At 42.0% G+C, this 14,558-nt stretch overlaps 1 protein-coding gene and 1 pseudogene across 1 annotated transcript in view; one reads left to right on the forward strand and one right to left on the reverse strand.

The window, feature by feature from the left end:
- Positions 1 to 14,558, forward strand: part of Znrf3 (zinc and ring finger 3) — a 150,738-nt gene that overhangs the window by 107,663 nt on the left and 28,517 nt on the right. The gene's annotated exons all lie outside the window — the stretch shown is intronic.
- Positions 11,855 to 12,776, reverse strand: LOC143406381 (protein SET-like; annotated as a pseudogene).

The raw sequence follows: 14,558 nt of genomic DNA on the forward strand, positions 1-14,558 counted from the left end.
GACAGACTTCAGGCTGTCTGTCCCTTTCCTGCTGTTAGAGTATGGGAATGCCCTATAAAAGGCACTCTGAGTAGTTGTGCTCATAGGGAGGAAAATTCTGGAGCAGTTTCAGATTGCTTTTTACATTGCTAGACGAAAATTCTCCTTGATGGTGTGGACTCTGGTTCCTACTTTTAACTCATCCTTCTGGAAAAGGTTTTCAAAACTTGCAGATGCAAAGCTTATGGAGACTTTTTTTACACCAAAATAATATTTATCTGTCTTCACTGACCACAGTAGCATTTTAGGGATAGTCTTTCAGAAACTCTTGTTTCAATTCCCAAAGATTCTTTTCTGTTAGAACACATATTTAGAGCCCTAAAGCCTAGTGCACTTGGCATGCCTGTGAAAAGCAAAGTGAAGTGTGATACTGGTTGTCGTAATGACAGGCATCATGATTACATTCCTGTTGTGTGATGGTTGTTTTCACACATGATTCACAATCCTTGTAATATCTCAGGAGGGTATGATTTACTAGATTGTGTTATTAACATAAGGGTGATGGTGCACAGTGACTTGGTAACGTGTGGTCATGCAGCTGCCTTCGGCAGGTAGGAGCCCAAGACTGCCCACTGCCTCCCGCTCCCAGTGGGCTCTGGAAGTGAGGGCCCTGGCTCCAGTGAAAGGTCTTACATGAGGCTAGTAGTTGTCAGATTACCTTAAGTATTCTAGAGGTGAAAGTTGATTACACTTAGTTACTCAGTTCCACAGTGGGCACTTAGAAGTCTAATAAGTGAATAAAAAGGCCTGATGAAATAATCCTGTTTAAAGTCACTGTTTTCTCTGATGTAACTTTTTTTTAAATCAACAGAATGCCTTTATTTCATTTATTTTTAAAAATTTTTTAGTTTTAGGTGGCCACAATATCTTTATTTTATTTTTGTGTGGTGCTGAGGATCAAACCCAGTGCCTCATGCATGCTAGGCAAGCACTTTACCACTGAGCCACAACCCCAGCCCCATTATTTGTTTATTTTTATGCATCGCTGAGGATCAAACCCAGTGCCTCAAAACGTGCAGGGCAAGTGCTCTGCCACTGAGCTACAGTCCCTCTCGTGTAGCTTTTAATTTGCCTTTAGCCAGGGGCAGTGGCACCCACCTCTAATCCCAGTGATTTAGGAGACGGAGGCAGGAGGATTGCAAGTTTTAGGCCAGCCTTGGCAACTTAGCAAGACCCTCAGCAACTTAGCAAGACCCTAACTCAAGGTAACAAAAATAAAAAGGACCCAGGATATATTGCTTAGTGGTAAAGCTCCCCTGGGTTCAATCCCACTACCAAAAATAAGAATAAGAATTTGCTTTCCATTTTTCCCTATTTGCTCATCTTCCCCTTCTATAAGCAATCTGTTTCTTTCCTTTTAGCAAAAGCATGTGAAGTTATGTCTCTTTCATTTATATGCTAAAACAACAAGGGAATGAGAAGGTGGAACAATTCTCTGTGTTTAAAAATGTCATCATCACTGTGTCCCATTTGGTGGGCAAAGTATGTGCTCCAAACTGCTCTTGCTCAAGGGAGTTGAAGACTCTGATTAGTTCCAGGTCAGATTAGGACACCACAGCCTCTCATTCCAGAGCACTGGGCCACAGCCATGGAGTCTTCTGTGGCTGAGTTTACCAGTGCATTCTTTCTTGGAGATGATTGCTTTGTTCATTCCATGTTCTGAATCAGTTCTTCCAGGATTCTTTATCCAACTTGACATGCAGAAATTAATGGTAGCTTGATACTTTAGCTCTCTTAGGTACCAAGCATGTGTTTGGAAAAAGGGACGTAAAGTTCTTATTCACTTGAACTTTCTGATTTTTATGTCTTTCCTTCTTCCCAACATTGGACCCATCTAACATCAGGACTGAATGAATGAGTACCATTTTCTTTCTGTGTGTTCTTTGATAAAACTCCGCAGGGAGAGAGGCCTGACACAGCCTAGATCTCATTCAGATCTCTGCGGGAGGAATGTCCACTGGTGATGGCTCTTGACTTGAATTTATTGTTCTTCAGAAGAAGATCATGGTTTTTTTCATCATGTACACTGATGACTGTGCTGTAAGCAGCTTACTAAGAAATTAGGAAAGTTGTTTCTTACCACTTGCAATTTATTCTTCGAATTATTTATCTTGTTTGTCCAAATTCTGTGGCCGAGCTAATTAATATAGGTAGTCATTTAACCAAGAAGGCTTATAACGGACTAGGGTTTATAATTCAAGACGTGAATGTGTCTAGATACTAAATTTAGTTAGTGTCTCAGAATTAGCTTCCCAAACACTCCTTTGCACTGGGTTCCCTGGTCTCTTGATGGCCAGCAAGCAGCTTTGCCGTGGTGCTCTGGCCTCTTTCCTTGGGGCATCATTGTAGGGAGGGAATCAGGACAAGCTCCTTCTGGTATTGATTTAGACATCACTTTTTCTTGAAAGTCTTTCTGGACCAGCATCATGGCATCAGGGATGGCTCCACAGAAGAAACAAAAACTCAAGCTTTCAAGAATGAATGGGCTTGGGGTAAGGAAGAGATGGGGGAGGAAGTTCCAGAAGTGGGGCCAGCAGGAACATAAATAACACATAGCATGTTCCAGAGCCAGCGCACTGGGCCTGAGTGTCTGAGCAAGCACAAGAAGATCTCCTTGATAAGGAAAGCATTCCCAGGGAGAGCAGAAGAGGAGTGTGAGGTGGAGGGAGGGGAGCGGGCTCCCAGCAGAGGGAACAGGATGTGCTTCAGCCTAGAAATAGCTTGCCTATTTCTGGACATTTCTATGGTATTGCTGTTCTGTGGCAATTTAAATATAAAAGGATTAAAACTTTGCAATGTGTTAGAGATCTTCAAACTCAAAACCCAGAGATTTCTTTCTTTCTTTCTTTCTTTTTCTTTTTTTTTTTTTGTGGTGCTGAAGATGGAACCCTGGGCCTCACACATGTTTAAGCGCACAGACTACCCTTGAGCCACATCCCCAGCCCAAATCCGATTTTTTACATGAAAGAACCAATGTGGTACTAGGTAGAACTTACCAGTCAACATAAAACACAGCAAGGCTCCGGTTTCCCTTCTCTGTGGTGCTAATTATTTTACCCTGACTCCTCTCTTCTCACTCTCTTTTTAAAATTGTAGTTAAATATATTCCATGTGAGAGTTGCCATTTTCAGTGTTCTAAGTGTACAGTTTTATGGCATTAAATGCATCCACATTGCTGTGTGCCCATCATTGCTGACCATCTCTAGAATTTTTTCATCTGCTCCAACTGAGACCCTGCTCAATTAAACACTGGTTAATTCCCTGGTTCTGCCTTTCAGACTCCCTAGCAAACACATTCTTCTGTCCTCTGTGGATTTGACCTCTTTAGGTACCTTGTACGAGTGGAATCATGATATTTGTCCTTTGTGCCTAGCTTCTTTCCCTTAGCATAATGTCATCAGGTTCATCCATATTGTAGTGTGTATCAGAATTTTCTTCCTTCTTATGGTTGACTGTGTATTCCATTGTCTGGATATGCCACATGTTATTTACCTGTTCAGCCATTGGTCGGCTGGGTTGCTCCCACATTTTGGCTGTTGTAAATACTTAAGAACTTGAGCGCACACATGCTCAAGGCCCTGCTTTCAATTCTTTTGGGTATATACTGTACCTAGAAATGGAATTGCTGGCTCACGAGGAGGCTCCATGTTTAATTCTTTGAGGAACCACTTTGCCATTTTCCACAGTGGCTCCACCATTTTATTTTCCCATCAGAAATATACAGGGTTTTACTTCTCCATATCCTGTTACTACTTTTTTTCTGGGGTGTGTGTGTGTGTGTGTGTGTGTGTGTGTGTGTGTGTGTGTAAAAGTCATCTAATAATGAGATAAAGTTTTGATTTGCGTTTTCCTAATGATTAGTGATTTTTGCATGTTTGTTGTCCATTTATATATCTTCTTCAGAGAAGAACTGTTCAAGTCTTTGCCCATTTTTTAATCGGATTGTTGTTTTTTTTTTATTTTGAGTTGTAGGAATTCTTTATATATTCTGATTTCAATCTCATGTCTGATAGGATTTGCAAATGTTTTCTCCCGTTCTGTGGGGGTGCCCATTCACTCTCTTGACAGTGCCCTTTGATGTACAGATGTTTTTCATCTTGAGGAAGTTCACTTTATCTGATTTATTCTTTTTATTGCCATTATGTTGTTTCTTCTTCCTCCTCCTTCTCCTCTTCCACCTCCTCCTTAATTGATCCTCACCTAGCAATTTTTTTCACACACAGAACACTGTTACTACTTCCTGCTGAGTCTTGGTTTATCCTTTACTGTTGTCTTGAGAATTCCAGAAAGGAAGATAGTTCTTGCTTCTTGGGCCAGGCTTCCAGTGTTTTGATGTGTTAGAAGATGGGCTCTTGTGGACACAAAGAATGATAAGGGACCGCACAGGAGGTGCCCTGTGCTGGCCGCAGGGGTCCAGCAAGCTGGCTACACTATTCTGCGGTCAACCTCTTGCAAATGGGGAGCTGCTGTCCGTCTCCATGGCCAGCTGCCACCAGCCTCATGGTGTGAATGGCGAGGAAGTAGGGACTGGCGGCTGGCTGAACTCCAGGATGCAGGCTTTGCTGGCTGAGAACCAAGGCGGAGGGGGAAAAACACTCCATGTCCGAGAGAAAGAAATGCCAGCTCCAAGACCTATAATTCTCAAGTTTAAAAAAATTAAAAAAAAAAAAAAGATTTTTCAACCAAACTGTGCTTTTATCTTTAGTTCTGAATGGGAGATTGTTCACACAGCTAAGCTGGCTGCAGAAGCCAGGCCAGTTAAAACAATATGTAGGCAGCACTCCTCCAAGTAACCAGAAACTGTTGGCTCAAAGGAACCTGAACAGAGGAACCGACCTGCTGGGAGACGTTTTCCAAGTAACTCCAAGCAACTACTTGAATGTAAATCCTCCTGCTGGGGAATGGCACTTTGGCAAATGAAGACCCTAATTAGAGATGGAAGGGTTTCTATTTTGTTTTTCTTTAATCCTTACCCTGGGGCCTTTGCAGGGCCGCCATGTCTCTGCTTGTGTGCAAAGAAATTTCCAGCTTCTCTTTGTAACAAGATCCTCTTTTGGGAAAGCAGCAACAAGCTGACAATGTGGGCCCACCACAGCCAGGGGACCCTGCAACCAGCCTAATCCAAAACAAAAGACCTTGGGCTAGGCCAGAGTGACTGTGTCACCTGGATTGGCCTATCGTTTGAAGTTGTTGGCCAAGTTTGAGTTTATGCTGCCCCTACCCAGGTGACACCTGAATCCATGCTTGGACTGCAAGTGAAACTTCTTCATTTGCAAGGGGAAAAAAAGAAATGTGAGCAAAATGCAAAGTAGGGAGTGAGAACTGGAGCCCCCAGGTACCAAAGCCATGGTAGAACTAAAATAGACAGCAGGGCCTTCTCTGTTTCTTCAGCCTGCTACATAATTCTTTGGCTCTTAGATACAGACAGTGAAGCATAGAGGTCTCCGTTCCAATTGATCACCCTTTAGTTCTCAGAATATCCAGAAGAACCCCACAGGTGGTGAACATGCTGTGCTGGTATTTTATTGTAGGTGTTTTGTTGACCTGCCTAGTATCCATAGGGACTTAGAATGAATGATCCCTCTCAACTTTACTTCTCTGTGGCCCTGGAAAGGCAGATGAACAGAGCCTCTCTGGGCCAAAAGTATCAAAGTGCTGGTAAATTACAGAGCCACTTGTAGATGATTCTAGATAACTAAAGTGAATACTGTGACATGCTTTTCAGTCTTTCAGAGTAATTGTTAAATTCACGGCTTAGTGCTTCTAAAACTTGTGAGGAGATGGGGCTGGGGTGTGACTTAATGGCACTTTGCAAACCTGGGAGCACACAACTTTTGAGGGAAATTTACATTTTTGAGCCAAGCATCTGTTCTGTGCAGAGCTCTGGGCTGGGCTCTGTCCAAACAGTCCTTAAAAATCTGCATTCATAGAAGCTAGTCCATACACTACTTGAAAGATGCATACTCTGAGACTCTGCAAAGGGCACTGACCTGCAGACACCAGCCACTGCCCTGTCCAGGTCCCAAGTTAGGTCCAGGCCTCCTGCTTTTTCCAGCCCATCTCCACTCTTCTTGGCACATCGGTTCTGCCCTTTGGGTTAGTTGAGCCTCCAGTTGGTGGTTGTTCCAGTTCTGCATATGTGACAGGACACGTGGAGAGATTTCTGATCGATCATCTGCCTCCTCCCAGTGTTGAAGCTCACTGCTGCCAAAGAGCCACCCCTTCCTGGTTGCCACATGCTAGAAGAATGCATGTCTGTTGCACTTATTACCCAAAAGTCCTCGGTTTGCTCATAGTTTCTGAAGTTAGGCTTCAGGGAATCCTAAGACATTTGTTTTTCAGTTCTACACTTGGGGTAGGCTGCTTCAGCTTGTTGGAGGAAAGTAGCCCAGTCTGTGCTGCCTGGCACAGTGATGACCGTGAACAAGATCCCTTCCGTGCTAATGACTATTCCAGTTCCAGCTTTTCATTCTTGGTTTAATTTTTAGGGGCTTCTAGAAGCTACAGAAAGTTATTGGGAAACAGACTTAAAAAAATAATAAAAACAAGTTTTTTGATACTGTATTGATCCTTCTAAAAAAATAATAAAAACAACATTACTGGGCTGGGATTGTGGCTTAGCAGTAGAGCGCTCACCTAGCACTGGCGGGACCTGGGTTCCATCCTCAGCACCACATAAAAAAAAAAATAAATAAAGGCATTATGTTGTGTCCATCTACAAAAAAAAGATTCATTCTCTCTCTCTTTCTCTTAAAAAAAAAAAAAAATTACCACTGTGTCCTTGATTTTGTTTTGTTGCTCTTTGCCGTACAAATGGCAGAATGCGGTGGCAACTTTTGCCCCTTGGTTATTATCTGAAACCTTTATCAGGTCACACTCACAGCTCATTCAAAAATTGTATCAAATTAAAATGAGGGTGGGAGAGGGTCCCTGATACCTTGCTTGTCAACTTAAATTTGTACTAATGAACAGCTTAAATCATTCCTTCATAAATTTGTGATGTCCATGACTTTGGAAAGGGACTCAAGTGTCAAATATCAAATTATGTCACAGAATTTTGGATTACCTCTATAGGCCATAAAAGCACGAGTATATGGAGTAAATGGAATAACACTGGATTTATAGCCAGAGGGACTGGTTGGAGTGGACCTGGCACCTGGGTTAGAGTACTGTAGGCAACACAGAATATTGATAGCAGCCTTTCCAGGATAGCCTGGCATTATTAACAATGTAAAAAATGTCTCCATGCTCAGAGAAAACAGTGCAAAAGTCTTAATATCTTTCTTTACGTATCTTTTCCCTGTGTTTTTCCTTCTGCTCTGGACATTTCTGTATTGCTGTAAAGTTACACAGCTATCCCAAGTGCTGTTGTAACAACAGTGAGAATCCTAGTCAAAGTCTTTACAGAAAGATAGTTATCACCACTGGTTTTCTTGCTTTTGAATTATGCACCTGTCCACCACCCCATGGCACCCCCGCTTAGCAGTGGGCCTAGTTGAAGTCACTTGTCGATGCCCTGCATCCCCTGATAATAGCAGCCTCCTGGCTTAAGTTGCAGTGCAGGCCTGAATTTTGTGATTCCTGAGTATAAATGGATCCCTGGGCCAAGAGCAGTTCAGCAGCTGCCACTCCATGGTGCAGAAGCTAACCTCACAGTCTTGTTTTTTTTCTTCCTTTTCTTTTCTTTTTTTAATTTTTATTTTATTTTATTTATTCATTCATTCATTCATTCATTTATGTATTTATTTTGGTATCGGGGATTGAACTCAGAGGCACTCAACTACTGAGCCACATCCCCAGCCCTGTTTTGTATTTTATTTAGAGACAGGGTCTCCCTGAGTTGCTGAGGCTGGCTTTGAACTCATGATCCTCCTGCCTCAGCCTCCCAAGCTGTTTCACAGACAGTCTTGCCACAACCCCCTGTTGGACAGGAGGCTGAGATGCCCTGGCCTCCCAGTTTTACCTAAAAGTAACATGGATACAATGAGCTTGACTAAGTGGCTCCCTTTGGAAGCTCAGTGTAGAACATACTAGTCCATGGAATTTGTTCTTATGTTTATTGGACTTCCATAGCCCCACACAGTGTTCTAGAAATTACCTGTATAGGTGAAAGTGGACAAATTTCCTCCTTTCGTTTGCTTCCCGATTAGTAGGGGAGACACAGAGACAACCAACATGCAAACGCATAATAGGGTCAATCCAGATTGTGATGTGGCTCTGAGACTGACAGTGAGAAGTGGAGAGCCGCTGCCTTGAGCAGAGAACCCAAAGTCGAGGTTCCTGGAAGAAGGAGGGAGACACTGTACACAGCCTGTCCCACATCAGAGCTTACCACCTCCGCTCTAGCACATGATCTTCAGCACATCTGCTGCTTGAGGTGTGCTCTACTGCTTCCTGTCATTTCTGTCATTTTCAAACCCATCAAACAGCACTTTGCTACCATATTAGGTATTATCCTCTGCCAAGTAATGAAAGGAAGACACTCAAGACTTACAGAAAGTTAGCTACTTTATTTTAGGTATCTTCCTAAATATTATCTACTTGACTGTTTTGTGACAATTGCTTTTAAATTATCTGAAAGTTGCATAATATGCTGTGTGAGGTAAAAGGATAGATATATATATATATATATCTACATATAGACATGTATAGATATATAGTTACAGATGTATACCTTAGTTTTACTAATAATTGCCTAAAACTTATATTTTGCATAGTTTTAATGCTCAGAAAAGCCTAACAAGTCTAAAGCTTAATTTAAATCTAGTCTTGGTGTTTTGCTCTGAGTTCATATTATTCCTTCCAGACTTCTTTCTCTCCCAATGACTTTAAGAAGGGAAGGATTGTGGCCAGGGATGTAGCTCAGCAGTAGTGTGCCTTCCTAGCATGTAGGAAGCCCTAGGTTCCATCCCCAGCACCACAAAAGGGTGGGGGTGGTAGAGGGGGAGAGAAGGGAAGGAAAGGAGGAAGAAGAAAAAACGGATCAAAACTAAAATTGATTTGGCTGTTGAGGCTTGTATCTTACACCCTGAGCTAAATTATGTTGCAAGAATTTAAGTGATCATTACTAAATGATGTCACTGGCACTGGAGAAGGTCATTGTCACAGACCATGCAGATTGCCCAGTGCATCGAACTCAAGTTCACATGAAAATCTGGAAATCAGACCAGCAAAGTGTCCTCTCGACCCTTAACAGATGCTTTGGGGAAGGTGAGGTAGTGTTTAAGCTCCCTGAAGGAAGATGAGAGCCCAAGACAGTCGTAATGGATTAGAGAACTTTCTCCTAAGACTTTAGCTGAGGTGTCCATGAGCATTGGCAAGGCGGGGGTGCCCAGGGGTGCACTTTACCTCTGGAACACATTTTCACCCAAGTAACCTGAAACTAGAAGGAGAAGTAACACTGTCATAAGTAGAACAGTTGTCTACGTCTAATATTCGGCAGTGATTCTTGACCCCACATATGGTCTTTTGGGCTGGGCCAGTGAGAGGCAGAGACAGTCTGACTCTGGAGTCTCCTCATTCATTTCCATTCCTAAAAGTGGAATATTTCCAGAGAGAGGGTTTTATGCAAGCGCTAAACCACTGAGCTACAGCCCCAGTCCTATTTTTAACAGCCAGAAGAAATGTGTTCATTTTTCAGAAATGGTAGGACTATGTGGCTGGAGCACACAGTGCCTGGAGGCAGATGTGGGGATGGTGGAGGTCAGGTGGACTGAATTCAAACTAAGCTGAGTCTTGAACATCACATGAGGAGTCCAGACTCGAATCTCTAAAGGACTAGAGAATAACTCTGGGCATTATGTACAGGATGAAATGGCAAACAAATAGAGACAGTGAAACTTATACAACACGGGTTTCTCTGCTCACACGGTGGTGGTTCCATAAACCTACCTGGGTCTAGGAGAAACTTGAGAACGTAAATAGGATGGTGGAAAAGCACAGTGGACAGTGCAGGTGAGGCAGCACCACCTCATGCATTCATTTAGCACAGGTCTATCAATTAGCTTTTGCTGCTAATGAACTGCCCTTCAAACTTAATATTCCAAAAAAACACTTGTTTTTACGGCTTGTGATTTGGTTGAGCAGCTCTGGCCTGGCCAGCATGGGTGACATCTGTAGTCAGTTGGTGGTTCATCTGGGCCTGAATGGGTTAAGATGGCACCACTCCTGTTTGGAGCTTCACCTGGGACAGCTGTGCCTCTAATGCCCCAGATAGACTAGCCCAGGCTCCTTCACATGGAGGTCTCCAAGCCCAAAGCATGAGTACTTTCCAAGCCCCTGCTTGGATTCTATCTGTTCATGTCCATTGGCTAACACAAGTCACATGCTCAAGCCTGGCTTCAAGAGAGAGAAATAAACTCATTCCTTGCTAGGAGGAACCACAAAACATTGTGGCCATTTTCTTCAGTTTACTCCAGGGGATATGAATGAATTCTTCTAACACTTGGTAGGAGGAGATACTTGATTCTTTAGGTTCATCATATAACTTCCAGTTGAGCCTGGAAAGATGGAAGATCATAGGAGAGCATCTTCAATTTTGAAGACTTTTGTACTTTTGGAGATTATTTTGGTTCACCAAATGAAAGCAGAAGTGTAAAGTCAGTGCAGTACAAAACAGTACCATTCACATCCATCACACTGCACTAAAGCAATTACTATAAAAACGGATAAAATGCAGGTTAGACTTCCATTCTGAGTCCCTTTGCTCAAAGCAGTATTGTCTGATTTGCAGCAGTCAGTACCTTAGTGCCATTACTCATTGAAGTAAAGATCAAGTAGTAATCATAGCTATTATGAATTGTGGCATTTACCATATGTCCAGGCTATGCTAAGCACCTTACAACTATGAACTGTTTAATGCCATTAACAACCCTTTAAAGAATCATCACTATCCCAGTTCTACAGGTAAAGAACCAGGATCATATTTTAAGTGATTTCCCCCAAGGCTTCTATTTAGTATATGATAGAATCAGAAATAGAAAATTTGGTCAGGCCACTGAGCTCTCCTGACAGTGGGCAGCAAGTGTACACACACAACTGATCTTCCTTGTCTTGATGAAGTATTCTCTTGTGTATGCTGACCTAGGATCTGCCTGCTTCCCAGAGGCCAGGTGGGTTCTGCACTACTGGCCAAACTTACCCATTCATCCATTTTTTTTTTTTTCATTAGGAGAGAATTTTATTTTAAAAGTGTCATCTTAAACTGCAAGGATGTCCGTTAAACATCACAATTAAACATGCCAAAGGAGAAGCCATGTTGTCAAAATGCCCACTTAACCCACCCAAACATCTCAAACCCACCCTTTGCTGACCTTCTATAACCCCATTTTTTTAAGTTTTTTTTTTTCTTTTTTTAAACAAGAAAAAGTAGACAGATACATGTTGGTAAATGCTAACTGTCCATATTCACATAGAGACACAGTGTAATCTCTGAGCCCAATATACAGAGAAAGGAGGAAAAAAGCTAGAATTCTATGCACTACTACACAGGGGCCTAGCACCCTCCAACTTCCAGCAGAGTGAAGGGAGCAGAAGGTTTTTCTTTTTTCCCACAGAGCACGGTGGTGTTGATTCCATACAGTTTTTTGTTTTTTGAGACAGGAAGGGATAAAAATGAATTTAGAACAGAAGGGTGTAGAGATTCTTTTCCCATTGAACTCTGCTCAAGGTATTTCCCCCCAAAATAAGTTGAGAAGCATGGTTTGAGAAAAGAGACCTCAAGAACAGGGCGAATGAGCACAAGGGGATAGGGAGGAGTGGGGGAAAAAGACTGCAACTTGCTCCCAGGGACTGAATTAAAAAAACAAAAAACAAAAGAAAAAAACAAAAGAATGAAAGAAAAAGGTTGGAATCCATCAGTGTTCAATTAGTCGTCTTCTCCTTCATCCTCCTCTCCTTCCTCCCCTTCATCATCATCTTCATCTTCTTCACCTTCATCCTCATCCCCTTCTTCATCAATATCTTCCTAATCCTTCTTCATCATCATCATCATCTTCTTCTTCTTCTCCTTCCCCTTCTTCATCATCCATATCAGGAACCAAATAGTACTGCAATGGATTTGGCCAAATATCATCTTTGATGACCTCTCCTAACTCATCTGCACCTGCATCAGAATGGTCAGTAAACCAGGTAAAGAAGCTCTCTGGTTCTTCATGCTGCCTCTTCCTGCTGGCTTTATTCTGCGTTTGACTTGAACGTTTCGTCAAATCCTTTCCAGATTTCCATTTGATTTCAGTGGACTTTGAAGATGGATCACCACTCTCATTCAGATGAAATTCTTTGGAGAGAACTTTATTTTCGAAGTAAGGATTTTCATTAAAATAAAAATCTATTCTGTAACCTGATTTGATATCTTCAAATTCTGTCACTTCAACTCTGGTCAAATAATGCAGCGCCTCTTCATCTTCCTCCCCAAGCAGTGCGGACACTTGTGGGTGGTTGACAAATGTTGTTACCCAAAAATTTGGGATTTTGGCGATCAATTCTGACCTCTTCTGAAAAAATGGTTGGCGGAGTTTGTTATATTTCTGTTCTACTTTCAATATCTCCTCACTGGCTTGTTCATTAAGTCTGTCTATTTCATTTTGTACTTCATCGATATGTTCAATTGCTTCTTGTTGTTCTTTTTCTCCCTTCAGCAAACCCAGAGAGGCCTATGAATTCGCCTGCTCAGGGGTGGCAGGCAGTTTGGGTTTTTTTGTTTGAGACTGGAGCGAAGATTGGCGTTTGGGGGCCATCCTGTGAGGGAAGTCAAGGAGCAGACCCACAGGTCTCACAGCTCACCAGGGAGAAGTGCAGAGAGCCCATTCATCCATATTTACTGAGTAAATAAAATACTAAAACTGTTGTAGATACCCAATTTTTTAAATTGGCTTTAGAATTTTTCTATATTAACTAAAATTAATGTTATATACATGATAAAGGATTATTATAGATTTGCTTTTGAAGACAATAATGGGAAAAGAATAGTTGTGGATTCTCCCCCAGCCATGGTGCTTTTTAAAAAATATCTTTGTTGAAAAGATAAGTAATAATATAAAGTATAGAGATTGGTAGTTTGACCTGTACGTACGTACGTACACACACACACACACACACACACACACACACACACACACAACCATCACTATAATCAAGGTGAAGATCTATCATTCCCCAAAAGTTCCCTCTGTTCCCCTTGGTCATCCCTCTCTCCTATCCTTTCCAGTCCCCAGAAATTACTGATCTGCTTTTTCCTACTATGTATTGGTTTGCATTTTATGGAATTTTATAGGAATGGGATCATACAATATGTATGTTTAACCTGGCTTTCACTCAGCAAAATTATTTTAAGAGTCATCCATTTTGGTGGTGTAGTAATCCATTCCTTTTTATGACTTTTTAAGTCTTAAATAAAAAGAGAAAATGCTGCTTTTTTTACTCTGAACTTGTGGCAGAACTACTGAAGTTATTTACAAATTGTCCATTAACCAAGCAATGGCAGTGATGAGTTAATCTATAACTTGGTCTGCTAGCTGTTAACGTGACCCCCAGACCTAACCTCTTCTTGACTGTCAGACCCTGATTCTAGACACACTTTCTCTTCAGGTGGAAATTGAAGTAGGGCTGAGGGCCTTGAGGAAGCCATTGTTTCTGAGTCTTGGTCCTTACCCATCGTTGCAAGCATGTGCTTGTGGTGGCATGTGGCTGTGTGTGGCTGTGTGACCAGCAGACTGGCAGGAGCTAAGTTCCCCATTAAAACCTCTGGCTTTCAGTCTTATGATTTTGAATTATGCAAAAGCCCCAGTCCCAGTAGAAGCATTCAGTATATTGGTGAAATTATTGTTGTTACCAAAGTACTCACTTTAAGATTTATTAAGTGAACTTAGTTGGTACATTTGAAATTATTTTCATGTACACTCTTTTCAAGATTCCATCTCCCTTCTGATCTAACTTACACCCATCTGCTACCAAGTCCTTTATAGTCAACCTTTCTTTAACAAATTGGTTTTTAAGAAATTCCTTACTAAGAGATATGGCTTCATATCTCTTAGTAATGTTTTAATGGTGATTGTTTGAAATAATACACAAAATGGTAACATTTTTTACTAACTAGTATATTTTAAAGTTATTTTTGGAAAACTAACATTGAATTCCCCTAAATTCTGATCCCCCACTGGCCCTTGCCAAACAAAAACTTGGACACTGCAAGACTTAATGGAGTATAAAAAGTAGAGGCTCAGAGTTGACAGGAAGCGGTTGGCTCTGAGCGCCCTCCCCTGCTGACTTCAGGAAAGTCGCAGTCTCCTTTGCAAATCTCAGGTGTGGGTTAGCTGTTCTTTCCATCCCATAGCAAGGCTAAGAAGCCCTTAACCCATGCAGATGTACCATAGTCAGGGTCACTAAGAGACCCCCGTGTCCCTCTGCATGAGGATTGCAGGGATTCTTCCCTCGCTCCCAGAACAGGAGAAGCAGGAACTCCTCAGGGTTCCGCATATGCTCCTGGGATGGCAGAAGCAGGCTTAGTCTCCTTAGGGTGC

Source organism: Callospermophilus lateralis, chromosome 1, assembly GCF_048772815.1.
Source record: "Callospermophilus lateralis isolate mCalLat2 chromosome 1, mCalLat2.hap1, whole genome shotgun sequence".
In the NCBI taxonomy this organism is placed as follows: Eukaryota; Metazoa; Chordata; class Mammalia; order Rodentia; family Sciuridae; genus Callospermophilus; species Callospermophilus lateralis.